Source organism: Tachypleus tridentatus, chromosome 4 (assembly GCF_004210375.1).
Source record: "Tachypleus tridentatus isolate NWPU-2018 chromosome 4, ASM421037v1, whole genome shotgun sequence".
Lineage (NCBI taxonomy): Eukaryota > Metazoa > Arthropoda > Merostomata > Xiphosura > Limulidae > Tachypleus > Tachypleus tridentatus.
Window position 1 is genome coordinate 23,525,251 of NC_134828.1, and position 13,067 is coordinate 23,538,317.

At 35.2% G+C, this 13,067-nt stretch overlaps 1 protein-coding gene across 1 annotated transcript in view; it reads left to right on the forward strand.

Moving 5' to 3' along the window:
- The first annotated feature begins 895 nt into the window (after positions 1-895).
- The window catches only part of LOC143248679 (uncharacterized), a 46,109-nt gene continuing 33,937 nt past the window's right edge, over positions 896-13,067 (forward strand). The window contains exon 1 of the mRNA XM_076497287.1: positions 896-995. The gene's annotated coding sequence lies outside the window, so the exon portion shown is untranslated. The remainder of the gene's footprint in view (positions 996-13,067) is intronic.

Here is a 13,067-nt window from a genome sequence, read left to right on the forward strand (position 1 = left end):
AGACAAGAGAAAGGTGGAAGTCCACAGCATTACTGCGAAGAGAATTTTCGTTCAAGAAATACATAAATAGTAAGAAACTGGTAATTTGATAAGATGCTTTTGGTTTAATGTTTCGTCCTCAGATCAATAATTTGTTTACACACACGCAGTTCACTACCATCCGGTTTGGTCCACACGTTACATCACTATGGCCCATCTTATATTTTTCGCTGTTACAACACTGAGTGCAAAGAATATACAAAAAATAAATCGCACATTTCTTACGTTAACCCTAACAGTAATTAGTGGAATTAATTGTATGCAGTACTGATGATAATTTGTGTTAACGTTTTAACACGTGACTCGTGTGTGTTTTCTTATAGCAAAGCCACATCGGGCTATCTGCTGAGCCCACCGAGGGGAATCGAACCCCTGATTTTAGCGTTATAAATCCGGAGACATACCGCTGTACTAGCGGGGGGCTGTTAGGGACCCTGTTATTAGTAACAAAGTTGCATCCCTATAAACAACTTCAGTGTAAATAACTTAATAAAAAACTGTCCAAACAACTCACAGAACATTGCATAACTTTCTTACTGTCAAGTCGAACAATGCTTAGACAATCAATTTAATGTAACAGCTACCACGAAATGTTATACACTTTATTAACTTTCAAATATTACAATGCCGAAATACTTAACTTATAAAACAAACAAAAAATTACATAGTTTTTAGCTATTCTAGTGCGTAGCCCTCTCTAACCATAAACGCACAGAATAAAAAAAAAAAAAGTGCCAAACGCACGAGCGTGTAACCAATATCATAGTGCATATATGTACGAATAGTGCGTGGAACTCGAGGACTTGATCACGTAGTCTAAAATATATTCGTGTAGAAATATGTATGAGACAGTTACATAACATGTTCTGGCGGGTAATATGACACGTGGTCCCAAGTTAGAAACATTGCAAGTATAGGAACTGTAAATACGAGTTTTTTTTCACGTGACTTTGCTTGTGAGTATTGGTTACCTTTTCTTTATGAATAACATTATTGCTCTATGATAATAAATACACAGTTTTATCAGCGTATTCTGGTTTGTTTTTACCAAATATAGTTGTTGTTTTTCAATGTTCGTCTGTCCTTCGAACTTTTGTTTTTTGTAAATAACTATGTATAATTACTCTTAGCTTGTGAAACTGATTCTACGTCACCCACGTGGTTATAGAATTGATCACTTCCCAGTCAGTAAGCAAATCGCATAGAAATAATTACGTCATGCATAATTTTAAGAAAAACGACTGGCGACGCTAAACAGATAGATTACGCTTATAACTCACGCAAAATCATAATTTGGATTTTATTTAATGACCAGGAACGTGCAGTCGTGAAATATCTACTTTCACATCGTTAGCTAACTGACCATAAACATCGATATTGGTGTTGCATGTTTCAGTAAACTTGTCACAAACATCTCTACGGGTGCTACATTCGTTGACCATAAACATCAATACTAACATTTGTTAGTAAACTGACCATAAGCCCACGCCCCCTTGTTAGATGAACTGACCGAAAACTAACTTCAGTGATGTCGAGAAAACCCACTTGTAGAGAAATATATATATGTAAAAACGGCTCGTTTGCGTAGAAAAATATAATTTACGTAGAAGTACGCAAAATTAAAGAAGCCTTACTTATACAACAACTTAAACCAAAAATAAACCAATACAAAGGAACGCCTTTATACCTATATTAATATAATAAAATAAAATTATATATTCAAACATCTAACACCGCCCTCTACATTCCGACACTCAGTTACACAACCCCTTCCAAACATGTGGTCAGCTTCCGGTCAGTTACCTCTTTCTTTCTTTGTGAACCTGATGATGACCGAAGAAGGTCGAAACGTTGTTCGCTCTTCTACGTAAAATATTTTCTCAACCCAAACGAGCCGTTTTTGCATATATATTTCGAAAACTAACTTGTGTTAAACAGAGCGCTATCCTGGTCTGATGTAAGCCGCAATCTTCCCAACAGCTACTTTCTGTTTGTCTTAAAGCGAGTGTCATCCAAGTGTTGCGTAAATCTACGTATTACCAAGTGTTGCTGGCTGGCTGTATCATCCTGGCTGGACGAAATTGTGCATTACTACCTCAAGACGAAAATTGCGAATAGACAATAAATCATTACCTTTCGTTACATATACACGTATAAACATAATTTATCGGTGACGTTAAACAAGGAGGTTATATACAAAGTTTGTTTTCATGTCAGAGAAACGATCACCCTTAAAACATGCGACTCCGCATCAGGTTGTTTTTTTTTTTTTTACATAGAATAGATTACGTTTTTATGTTCGTTTATTTGTAAAATTAATTCTTTGTTTGTAAATTAATATTCTGCCGTTTTTAAGTTTTAATAAATTTATATCTCTACGAAGCAGTAGTTTCATTTTCATGCTTTAAACAATATAAACGACTTTAGGACATCTGTCTATCACCGTATAAATTCTGCCCAATTTTGTTAATTTAGCGATAACACGTATGTAACCATGGCAACAACACGTCTGCAGCTATTGTAATAACACGTCACTTCTGCAACTGTGGCATGAACTTGTCTGTAACTGTCGTAATAATAACCGTATGACTGTGATATTAATGTTACTGTAACTGTCGTATTACCAGGCTTAGGACTATAGTAATGTCAATATTAACGTGTATGTAACTATACATATAAAGTTTCTGTAATTGAGGAATTAATATGTAACTATAGTAGTAACATGTCTGTAACTATAGTGATAAAGTGTTAGTGACTACCGTTATAACATGTTTATAATTAAAGTAGTAACACGTTTGTAACTACAGTAATAACATGTCTGTAACTATAGTGATAAAGCATCTGTAACGTGTGTACCCACGCGAGAAGCACGTTATTTTGTGTTCTGATTTCTTTCTGCCGCTGTGAGCTACACACTTAACAACGCACGTGTTCACGTGTACTTTGACCACGTGTGCCCAGTGGCTGTGATCGATAACCTGCACAAAGCTAACGTCAGTGTGACATTTAGCTAACAGGCAACAAAGAGATTCAGAAGACGCCCCACGTGACAAAAGTTTTAATAACAACAATAAAAATAAATAAGAGAATCAATTATCACCAGGATGTTCTGTACATCTTTACATAAAACCAGAGTGTCCCTCAATTATCATTATCTGTGTAAAACTTTCTTTGTGAATTTATAAGAACACGCTGTACAGGGTGGCCCGTAAGTCCCTACCCATCCATATATCTTGTGTATCTGTGTGCTGTCCCTCATTCTCGCTGCATAATATTATGCGACGCCATCTTCTGTGAGACATTTTCCTCAACAAAGCAGGGTTATTGTTCCAAATGCCGCGGTAACAGCTGCCTTCAACTCAACATTAGTATTATTGAATTTTACATAACATATGGATGGGTAGGGACTTACGGGCCACCCTGTAGATTATTTTACATTTGATGTATTTTATTATCTCACAGTACTGGTATATTAACTTAACGTTGACAAAAAGATCTGTCATAGTTCTGTCTAACTTTGTACGTCAGCGAAACTTTGTGTCTTAATCTAAGAATATCTCGTGCTGTCAGCATTTATGGTATCACAGATTAGGTCGTCGAAATGCCCAAAATATAAATATTTCCAATGCACGAAGAGTTTGACATGTTAATGACACAAGAACGCCACAACACCATGCTTATCAATAACCGGAGGTCCACTACAGAATACAGGATACGGGTCTAGGACCTAACCATTCATATCTAATAAACTTCAACAATTATATATATATTTTTGATGTATAAATAAATAATCCTGCACGCACTTATTCTAGTATGTGTTGTTCTTATAGGAATATGAACAAACAGGCGATGCTAATTTGTGGAAAGGTTTGTGGAAACAAACATATCACATTTCAATTCTTGACGAAACAAAGATCATTTTCCCAAACTAAAGTCGTTCTTTTAGTGATGGTCGTTCAACGGTTACATTGTATATTAAATACATCATTCAGCCAAAGTTGTTCAACAGGTAAACTGTCTATTAAATATAACATTCAGTCAGCATCCTTCGTAAAGTGTAGCGAGGTTCAATCAATCCTTCTTTGTTCTTCTTTTAAGCCTTGTATTTTTCTCAAATCCTTCATCAGGTTAAAATTTTGGTTTGTTTTTGGTTTTTACAAACGTCTTCTGGCTGATCCGAGATTCAAGCTCGGACACGACTATATAAGTTATTCCTACAAGCAATTCCGGTTTTGGTTCTTGTTTTCCACCGGTGTTTCCAGCTATTTTCTAAAGCCCTACATTTGATTAAAGGATTAATTCTATTAAGTGTTCCTTTGGCCCGGCGTGGCCAGGTGGTTGATGCACTCGACTCCTAATCTGAAGATTGCAGGTTCGAACTCCCGTTACACCAAACATGTTCGCCCTTTCAGCTGTGGGTACGTTATGATGTGACGGTTAATTCCACTATTCGTTGGTAAAAGAGTAGCCCAAGAGGTGACGGTGGGTGGTGATGATTAGCTGTCTTCTCTCTAGTCTTACACTGCAAAATTAGGGACGGCTAGTGCACGTAGCCTTCGTGTAACTTTACGCGAAATTCAAACCAAAAGCAAAAACCTTTATTGTTCGTTTAAGTGTGTCCAGTGGTTTCTTTACGCGTTTCCAAAGTTAAGCTCAACTCAGAACTAACGTCGTTAAGTTTCTACTGAGGTTTATGAAAATCATTTCTGGTTTGACCTTTTAACTTGTTTTCACAGGTTCTTAAAACTTCAAATTCACCTTCGGGGCTTATTTCTGTATTCTGAAGCTTTACCGTAGTTCCATTCAATGTATTGTTCCTTAAATATCTCTAGTGTGAATATAAAGTCCTTCTAGGATCTGTTCCTTTAAATGTCTCTAGTGTGAATATGAAGTCCTTATATGATTTGTTCCTTTAAATATCTCTAGTGTGAATATGAAGTCCTTCTATGATTTGTTCCTTTAAATATCTCTAGTGTGAATATGAAGTCCTTCTAGGAACTTGTTGCTTTAAATATCTCTAGTGTGAATATGAAGTCCTTCTAGGATTTGTTCCTTTAAATATCTCTAGTGTGAATATGAAGTCCTTCTAGGAACTTGTTGCTTTAAATATCTCTAGTGTGAATATGAAGTCCTTCTATGATTTGTTCCTTTAAATATCTCTAGTGTGAATATGAAGTCCTTCTAGGAACTTGTTGCTTTAAATATCTCTAGTGTGAATATGAAGTCCTTCTAGGATTTGTTCCTTTAAATATCTCTAGTGTGAATATGAAGTCCTTCTAGGAACTTGTTGCTTTAAATATCTCTAGTGTGAATATGAAGTCCTTCTAGGATTTGTTCCTTTAAATATCTCTAGTGTGAATATGAAGTCCTTCTAGGATTTGTTCCTTTAAATATCTCTAGTGTGAATATGAAGTCCTTCTAGGAACTTGTTCCTTTCAATATCTCTAGTGTGAATATGAAGTCCTTCTAGGGACTTGTTCCTTTTAATATCTCTAGTGTGAATATGAAGTCCTTCTAGGATTTGTTCCTTTAAATATCTCTAGTGTGAATATAAAGTTTTTCTAGGGACTTGTTCCTTTCAATATCTCTAGTGTAAATATGAAGTCCTTCTAGGGACTTGTTCCTTTCAATATCTCTAGTGTGAATATGAACTCCTTCTAGGGACTTGTTCCTTTTAATATCTCTAGTGTGAATATGAAGTCCTTCTAGGATTTGTTCCTTTAAATATCTTTAGTGTGAATATGAAGTTTTTCTAGGGACTTGTTCCTTTAAATATCTCTAGTGTGAATATGAAGTCCTTCTAGGGACTTGTTCCTTTCAATATCTGTAGTGTAAATATGAAGTTTTTCTAGGAACTTGTTGCTTTAAATATCTCTAGTATGAATATGAAGTCCTTCTAGGATTTGTTTCTTTAAATTTCAATTTCAATTTTTATGTGTTTAAAGGATATCAGTAGTAGTTTTCTGAACTTCTAATGTCTTATTATTCAGTTTCTAAACATTCATTTTTCCTTCTTACTAGTTCTATGATCTCCCTCAATTGTATGTCTTACTTTGACGAAATAAGAACTTTTACGATATTTTCAAACAGCTATTAATGAAATATATTTTACTTTTCTAATGAGACTAGAAAGAAAAAATAGCGATAAAAACTTATGATCCGTGTTATGTGGCGCCATCTAACGTTGTATTCTTAATATAAGATTTTAAAACACTAGTCGGTTTTTAACAAGTCATAAATTTTAGTACTATACGTATAATGTTCCATATTTTTATTTGTCGTAATTAACTCAGTGTTGCAATGAATTTTGCTTTTGTGATAAATATTAAACGTTCTTTTTAAAGATACGTTCGGTTCTTTGTGTTTTAGTTGAGCCTCTACCAACAAATAAAGATGTTGAGGTCGTCCCATTCTTGAATATCCTGCATCTCACTGACCATAAAAAAAGCATGGTTGTTTGAGAAACAGTCCAGCAACTTTTACACTTTGACCTTGAATCCGTTTAGAATATTTAACATTGTTTAAAGCATCAACCTGCCAAGACTGTTTGAGATTGACTCAATAAACTAGTAGTAATTAAGCAACAGGATTTACAAAATAGAAATAGGGTTAAGTTCATAGTGTTTACAAAATAGTTTTGGTTGAGATTGGCCCAACAGGTTCAAGGGAGTTAGGGTACACACAAACACACATATCGTATTTATATATGAAAAAGTTACTTGTCGTAAGACAATTGTTTTTGTATCAAATGGTTTATATAGATACTGTTATGCCCCGCCCCTCCCAGTGGCACAGTGGTATGTCTGCGGACTTACACACTAAAAACCGGGTTTCGATACCCGTGGTGGACAGAGCACAGATAGCCCATTGTGTAACTTTGTGCTTAATTCAAAACAAACAAACAGATACTGTTCTTATCAGTGCTGTGTGTGTTGTATCCAGCCCGGCTTGAAGAGCCCTGGATTGAGGGAAACTCGTCTTCAGCAAGGGAGTGACAAACATTGTGTGGTTGGAATATTAATATTAATAGCTAGTATAACATAGATATTTGAAATATAATTATGAGTGTTGTCTAGTTATTTATCCTACTAGTCCTCACTTTTGTGTTTCTCAAGAGGACAAAAACATTATAGTTTTCATATAGACCAAACATCTTATGGTGTTTAAAGTAAAACGTCATTAACTGTTTGTTTGTTGAGTTTCGCGCACAGCTATTCAAGGGCTGTGTGCTTTAGGATTGGTCAAGAATTTTTTTTTCAATTCAGGAGTCTGGCCCAGTAGGCAACCTTTCATGACACGCAGGATTGAAACTCGCGACCCTTAGGTTGCGGGATGAACGCTCTGACCTCCAAGCCAGAAAAACCTAAGGGATATATGCGTTAGCTCCCCATAATTTTGAAGCTACACGAACACTATCTGCACTAGCCATCCCTAATTTAGCAGTGTAAGACTAGAGGGAAGGCAGGTAGTCATCACCACCCATCGCCAACGAATAGTAGGATTGATCGTATTGTTATAACGCCACCACGGCTAAAAGGGCAAGCATGTCTGGTGTGAGGGGGAATCGAACCCGCGACCCTCTGATTACGGGTCTGGCCATGCTGGGTCTTATAGGGAAGGTATATAGTCAATTCCATCAACTGTAAACTATTGAGCTATTTTTATCCGGCCAAATAGTGGGACTTAACTGTTACCCTTATAATGCGCTTACAACCCTAAAGAGTGGAGCGCACGTTTTTTTCGGTAACGGATCTCGAAGCATAGACCTTCAGATTCGTAGTTCGTAACGCCAACAACTAGGCCACACTCGAACCGACAGAATAATCATGATAAAATAAACAAATAATGATTTATAGGATGGATGTCCAGTACACCGTTACGCAGTTTTTTTTCATTTAATTTGTTTTTTTTTACTGAAAATAAAAGTCAGGTTGTTGAGTAACAGCGCAGTTCGTTCTTGTTTATACAACGTTTCGTTATTATTGTTAGGCGCTATATTTGTTATGGTGCAAGTTGTCCGCTTTTCAGAAAGATCTGCGGTCACAGTAATGATAGCCAGATCGAAACGTCTGGAACATCTAGCGAGTTCTAAACAATTTGATGTCGGAATGAAAGACAATTAACAATATAGTAAAATTGTTTCTCACTGGTAGCATGAACCAGCCAGTGTGTTTTCGTTTCATCTGTGAAGTGGTACAAGTACAGTTATTTTTAAGTTAGTGTTGCGCAGTTAGAGTCATTTGTAGACGTGGCCTGTAAGTTATAAGTGTTCAAACTTGTAAAAGCGTTAAGGAACAAATAACTTACCATGTTATCGTTTCAGTGTCTGAACTCTAAATTATTTTCACTAGAAAATTTAAAAGAACCCATTAACAAAAGAGCAACATTGTTATTAATCCTGTTATTTTAGGGGTCAGCCTGATTAATTTTTGTTCTCCAGCCTAGTAGTTTCTAATATTTGATTTGTTTCTGTCTGTTTAACTTATTATTTCAATCCTGTTTAGTTATTATCTCTTTTTACTTTCTCTTCGGTCTTTTATTTTTGAACATGCGCAGTGTTGCCAGCGGTCAAGCCACTTAATCGATTTATTATTTTAATAACTTTGATAAATCACTCACCCAAATCTAATATTAAATAAATCAGTCACCCAAACCTAATATTAAATAAATCAGTCACCCAAATCTAAGATTAAATAAATCAGTCACCCAAACCTAAGATTAAATAAATCAGTCACCCAAACCTAAGATTAAATAAATCAGTCACCCAAAACTAAGATTAAATAAATCAGTCACCCAAACCTAAGATTAAATAAATCAGTCACTCAAATCTAAGATTCAATAAATCAGTCACTCAAATCTAAAATTCAATAAATCAGTCACTCAAATCCAAGATTAAATAAATCAGTCACCCAAATCTAAGATTCAATAAATCAGTCACTCAAATCTAAGATTCAATAAATCAGTCACCCAAATCTAAGATTCAATAAATCAGTCACTCAAATCTAAGATTCAATAAATTAGTCACTCAAATCTAAGATTAAATATTTCAGTCACCTAAATCTAAGATTAAATCTTCTGTTATTCTCTTTCTTTCTCTCACCGCGATCTAGTGAAAAACAAACCATCAACTGAAATGAAACTGGAAACTGTATAAACTTATTAGGACGAAGTTGAGGAGTTATGTTTATAATAACAGGTATAGAAACCAAGTAAAAATTCTCTATAATAGGATTAGTTCCAACTATGCTTTTTATGTTGTATTCTTTCGCTCATTAATTCATTCGGCTGAAGTTCTCTCTCTCTGCTTGTTAATCTGTAGGTTTCACCATTTTAATTTCCTTAATGTTCTTTTAAAGAAATAGATCGGAATATTTTATTGTTCTGTTTTGAAAAGGTTTTACGACGTAAGGAGAAAACACGAACATTGTTTTATTAATACACTTCTTAATGTGCCACATTTATTCACTTTTTATTTTCTGGATGAAACTAAGCGTTAGTTTAGTTATATTTCACGGTTGATAACTGATGTTACATCACTACAAAATATTGTAGACAAGCAAACAAATGAACAGGAAAATACTAGATAAATCTGACTTACACGTATACTGAATAATAAGAAAGAAAACTGTTTGGAACAGCTCGTGACTGATATAACAACACATTTTAAACAAATTGTTAATTCTGATGGATCAACTAGCAGCTGTGGAAATATATTTAATAACAAACAAGGATATATGTCTAACTTAAAACTACCAGTAATAAACCAGTGAACAAAACGTTGCACAGTAGAGAAAATCTGGTTTTGAACGAACACTATCCTAAATTACCTTAAAAACACATATAGAAAATAACACCTTGAAGTCTGGCAGAGATGTAAAGATACAGTGGAGATACTGTATGATAGGTAATAAATGGCGCATATATTTTAGTTATGTTACAAATGGACTTTTAGAGTAAATCTAATTTTCAAATTATATTCAAGTATTTATAGGAAGGCCATATGCATTGTTTGATAGCTGGTGTTTATATGCGTATTAGAAAGGTAATTCTAAAGCGTTTGTTTGTTTTGTTTTGAATTTCGCGCAAAGCTACTCGAGGGCTATCTGCGCTAGCCGTCCCTAATTTAGCAGTGTAAGACTAGAGGGAAGGCAGCTAGTCATCATCGCCCACCGCCAACTCTTGGACTACTCTTTTATCAACGAATAGTGGGACTGACCATAATTTTATAACGCCCCCACGGCTGAAAGGGCGAGCATGTTTTGTGTGACGGGGACTCCAACCCACGACCATCGGATTACGAGTCGAGTGCCTTAACAGATTCTAAAGTGATTAAGGTGTGCACTTTTATTATTACCTTAGGCGAAATTATCATATACAGTTATTGATGCGAGACATAAAATCCAACATATTCAACAAATTAAACTAATTAAAGATTCAATGATACGTAATTTCATTAACAGACTGAAATCATGGTAGTTTCAAGATACGTGCGGGCTGAACAAAATGGTGAACTAAAGTCAGCAAAAAACTGGATTCAAGACTGTCTATGGTTTATTATAGAATGATATTCTATTAGAATTCCACATTCAGAATAACATTACCAAACCGTTTCTCTTCTTATGTGATATTAATAAGCATATAATAATTATTAAGTCATATACTGTATTAGTTAAATAATTTTGGTTGTTTGAACAGAAGTTTTAAAAATTATAATTATAAAGAAAATGTTCGATTAATTTTAACATATTATCAATTTTAAATGTTTGTATGTAATGTTATTTACAGATATATGTGTGGATATAACGGTTACGTATAAAGCGCAATGGATTGATTATTATTTTTCATTTTCTAACAGGTGTTTGTTTGGTGTCAAACTTGTAAAGACACTGGTTTGGTCATTTTAATAACAAATGTAAAAGGTACAGTACTATAGGTTGTTCTTATGGATCTTCAAGTTACATCTATTAATAGGGTTATATTGTAGACACAACGTTTCGATACCTATGGTGGGCAGAGCACAAATAACATATTTTTTAGCTTTGCGCTTACAACAAACGAATAAAAAAGCTTCAACAACAAAAAAATTAAAATTATATTTGCAAATATTTAAGTATGCGATGAAGTTAAACCATTTAACGCTTTTGTTTATTTGTTCTTCCGCACCATAAAAGTGTTTAGGTTTGACTGATATAAAAATTGAGAATTAAATTTTTGTTCTACGTGAGTATTTTTTCACTTGGACATAAAGGCTACGTGAGTGTGGCTCCATCTATGCACTATTAGAGTTATTAATTGGCAAAACATTTTTGTGCCAAAAGTGAGTGAGTACGGACAGTAGCATCTTTCAAATGATTTCATTTTTGTTTGTTTGTTCAAGAACTTTGCCCCAAGTCGTAAAATGACTATGTGTGCATAACCATTTATGATTTGGAGTTGAAATGATATTGCAAAGATATAAACCGCCAACTCTTGTCTGATTGATTAGTGAGATTTGATTGTCACTTTTACAGCATACCAATCGTCTATAAATTTTAAGCACATTTATTCAAGTAATGGATTGCAAATAAAAAATCTTCATGCTCGTAGTCAGGAGATATCTAGTTTATTATGAACGTTTATGTCTGGGCGTTGGGTTTTTATAATTAATATATGATAGAATTTAAATCTGATGACCATTAGTGCTGCAGGGGTCGCACCGAATGATTGTTTGTTTGTTTGTTTTGGAATTTCGCACAAAGCTACTCGAGAGCTATCTGCGCTAGCCCTCCCTAATTTAGCAGTGTAAGACTAGAGGGAAGGCAGCTAGTCATCACCACCCACCGCCAACTCTTGGGCTACTCTTTTACCAACGACTAGTGGGATTGACCGTCACATTATAACGCCCCCACGGGTGAAAGGGCGAGCATGTTTGGCGCGACCGGGATGCGAACCTCAGATTACGAGTCCCACCGAATGAAAGGGGGTGGGTGGTGAAAACAGTTAATATACGTTTGTATATATCAGTTATAAAAACAAACAAAACAAAAACGGATATCTTAACGCGGCCATGTTTGTTCTGAAACGATGCATTCAATGTAGCAAAGCAAAACGTAAAACATTTCAGAATATACAACAAGTGTTACAGGGAAGACGTAAATATCTCAATAAATATGACCGCCATGGCCAAGTGGTTAGGGTGCTCGATTCGTAGGAATATATCAAGATATGACTAAAGTCACGTACATCTCAAAAAACATGTATAGGTATGTGCGTGTTTATTTATTTTTCTATTTGGAGGTCACACAAGGAATATCTCTTGAGTTTAAGGCCTAAAGGAAGGAAAATACCAAGGTACTTCCACGTCTTCGGCTAATATAAATGGCCCGGCATGGCCAGGAGGTTAAGGCACTCGACTCGTAATCTGAGGGTCGCGGGTTCGAATCCCTGTCACATGCTCGACCTTTCATCTGTGAGGGAAGTGTAATATAACAATAAACGCCACTATTCGTGGGTTAAAGAGTAGCTCAGGAGTTTGCTGTGGGTGGTGATGACCAGCTGCCTTCTCTCTTGCCTTACTCTGCTAAATTAGGGACGGCTAGCGTAGTTAGCTCTCGTGTAGCTTTCACAAACTTTAAATCACCCACACTGGACTATACATTTCTTGGGACTCAGCACATGAAATAAAACAAAAACTCAACATACTAAAAAACCAAATAAACACAGCCATAAAACTATGCTCACCAGATAAAATTAAAGATGGATTAGACAAAATAAAACAATACTTCATCAACATCAATAAGTTTCCTCCACAAACCATAGAAAACATTTTACGCACACATCTAGACAAAAAGCAAAATCAACTAACAAAAGTAAATATATCCCACGATTTAAAAATCACGAAACCATATACTGCTGCATACCATATATTCCCGACATCACCAGAAAAATAACCAACATTTGGCAAAAATTAGCAACAAAATATGGCATTCCAATTAATACCAAATTCATTCAAAAACCAGGCACAAAACTGAGGTCTATACTATGTAAAA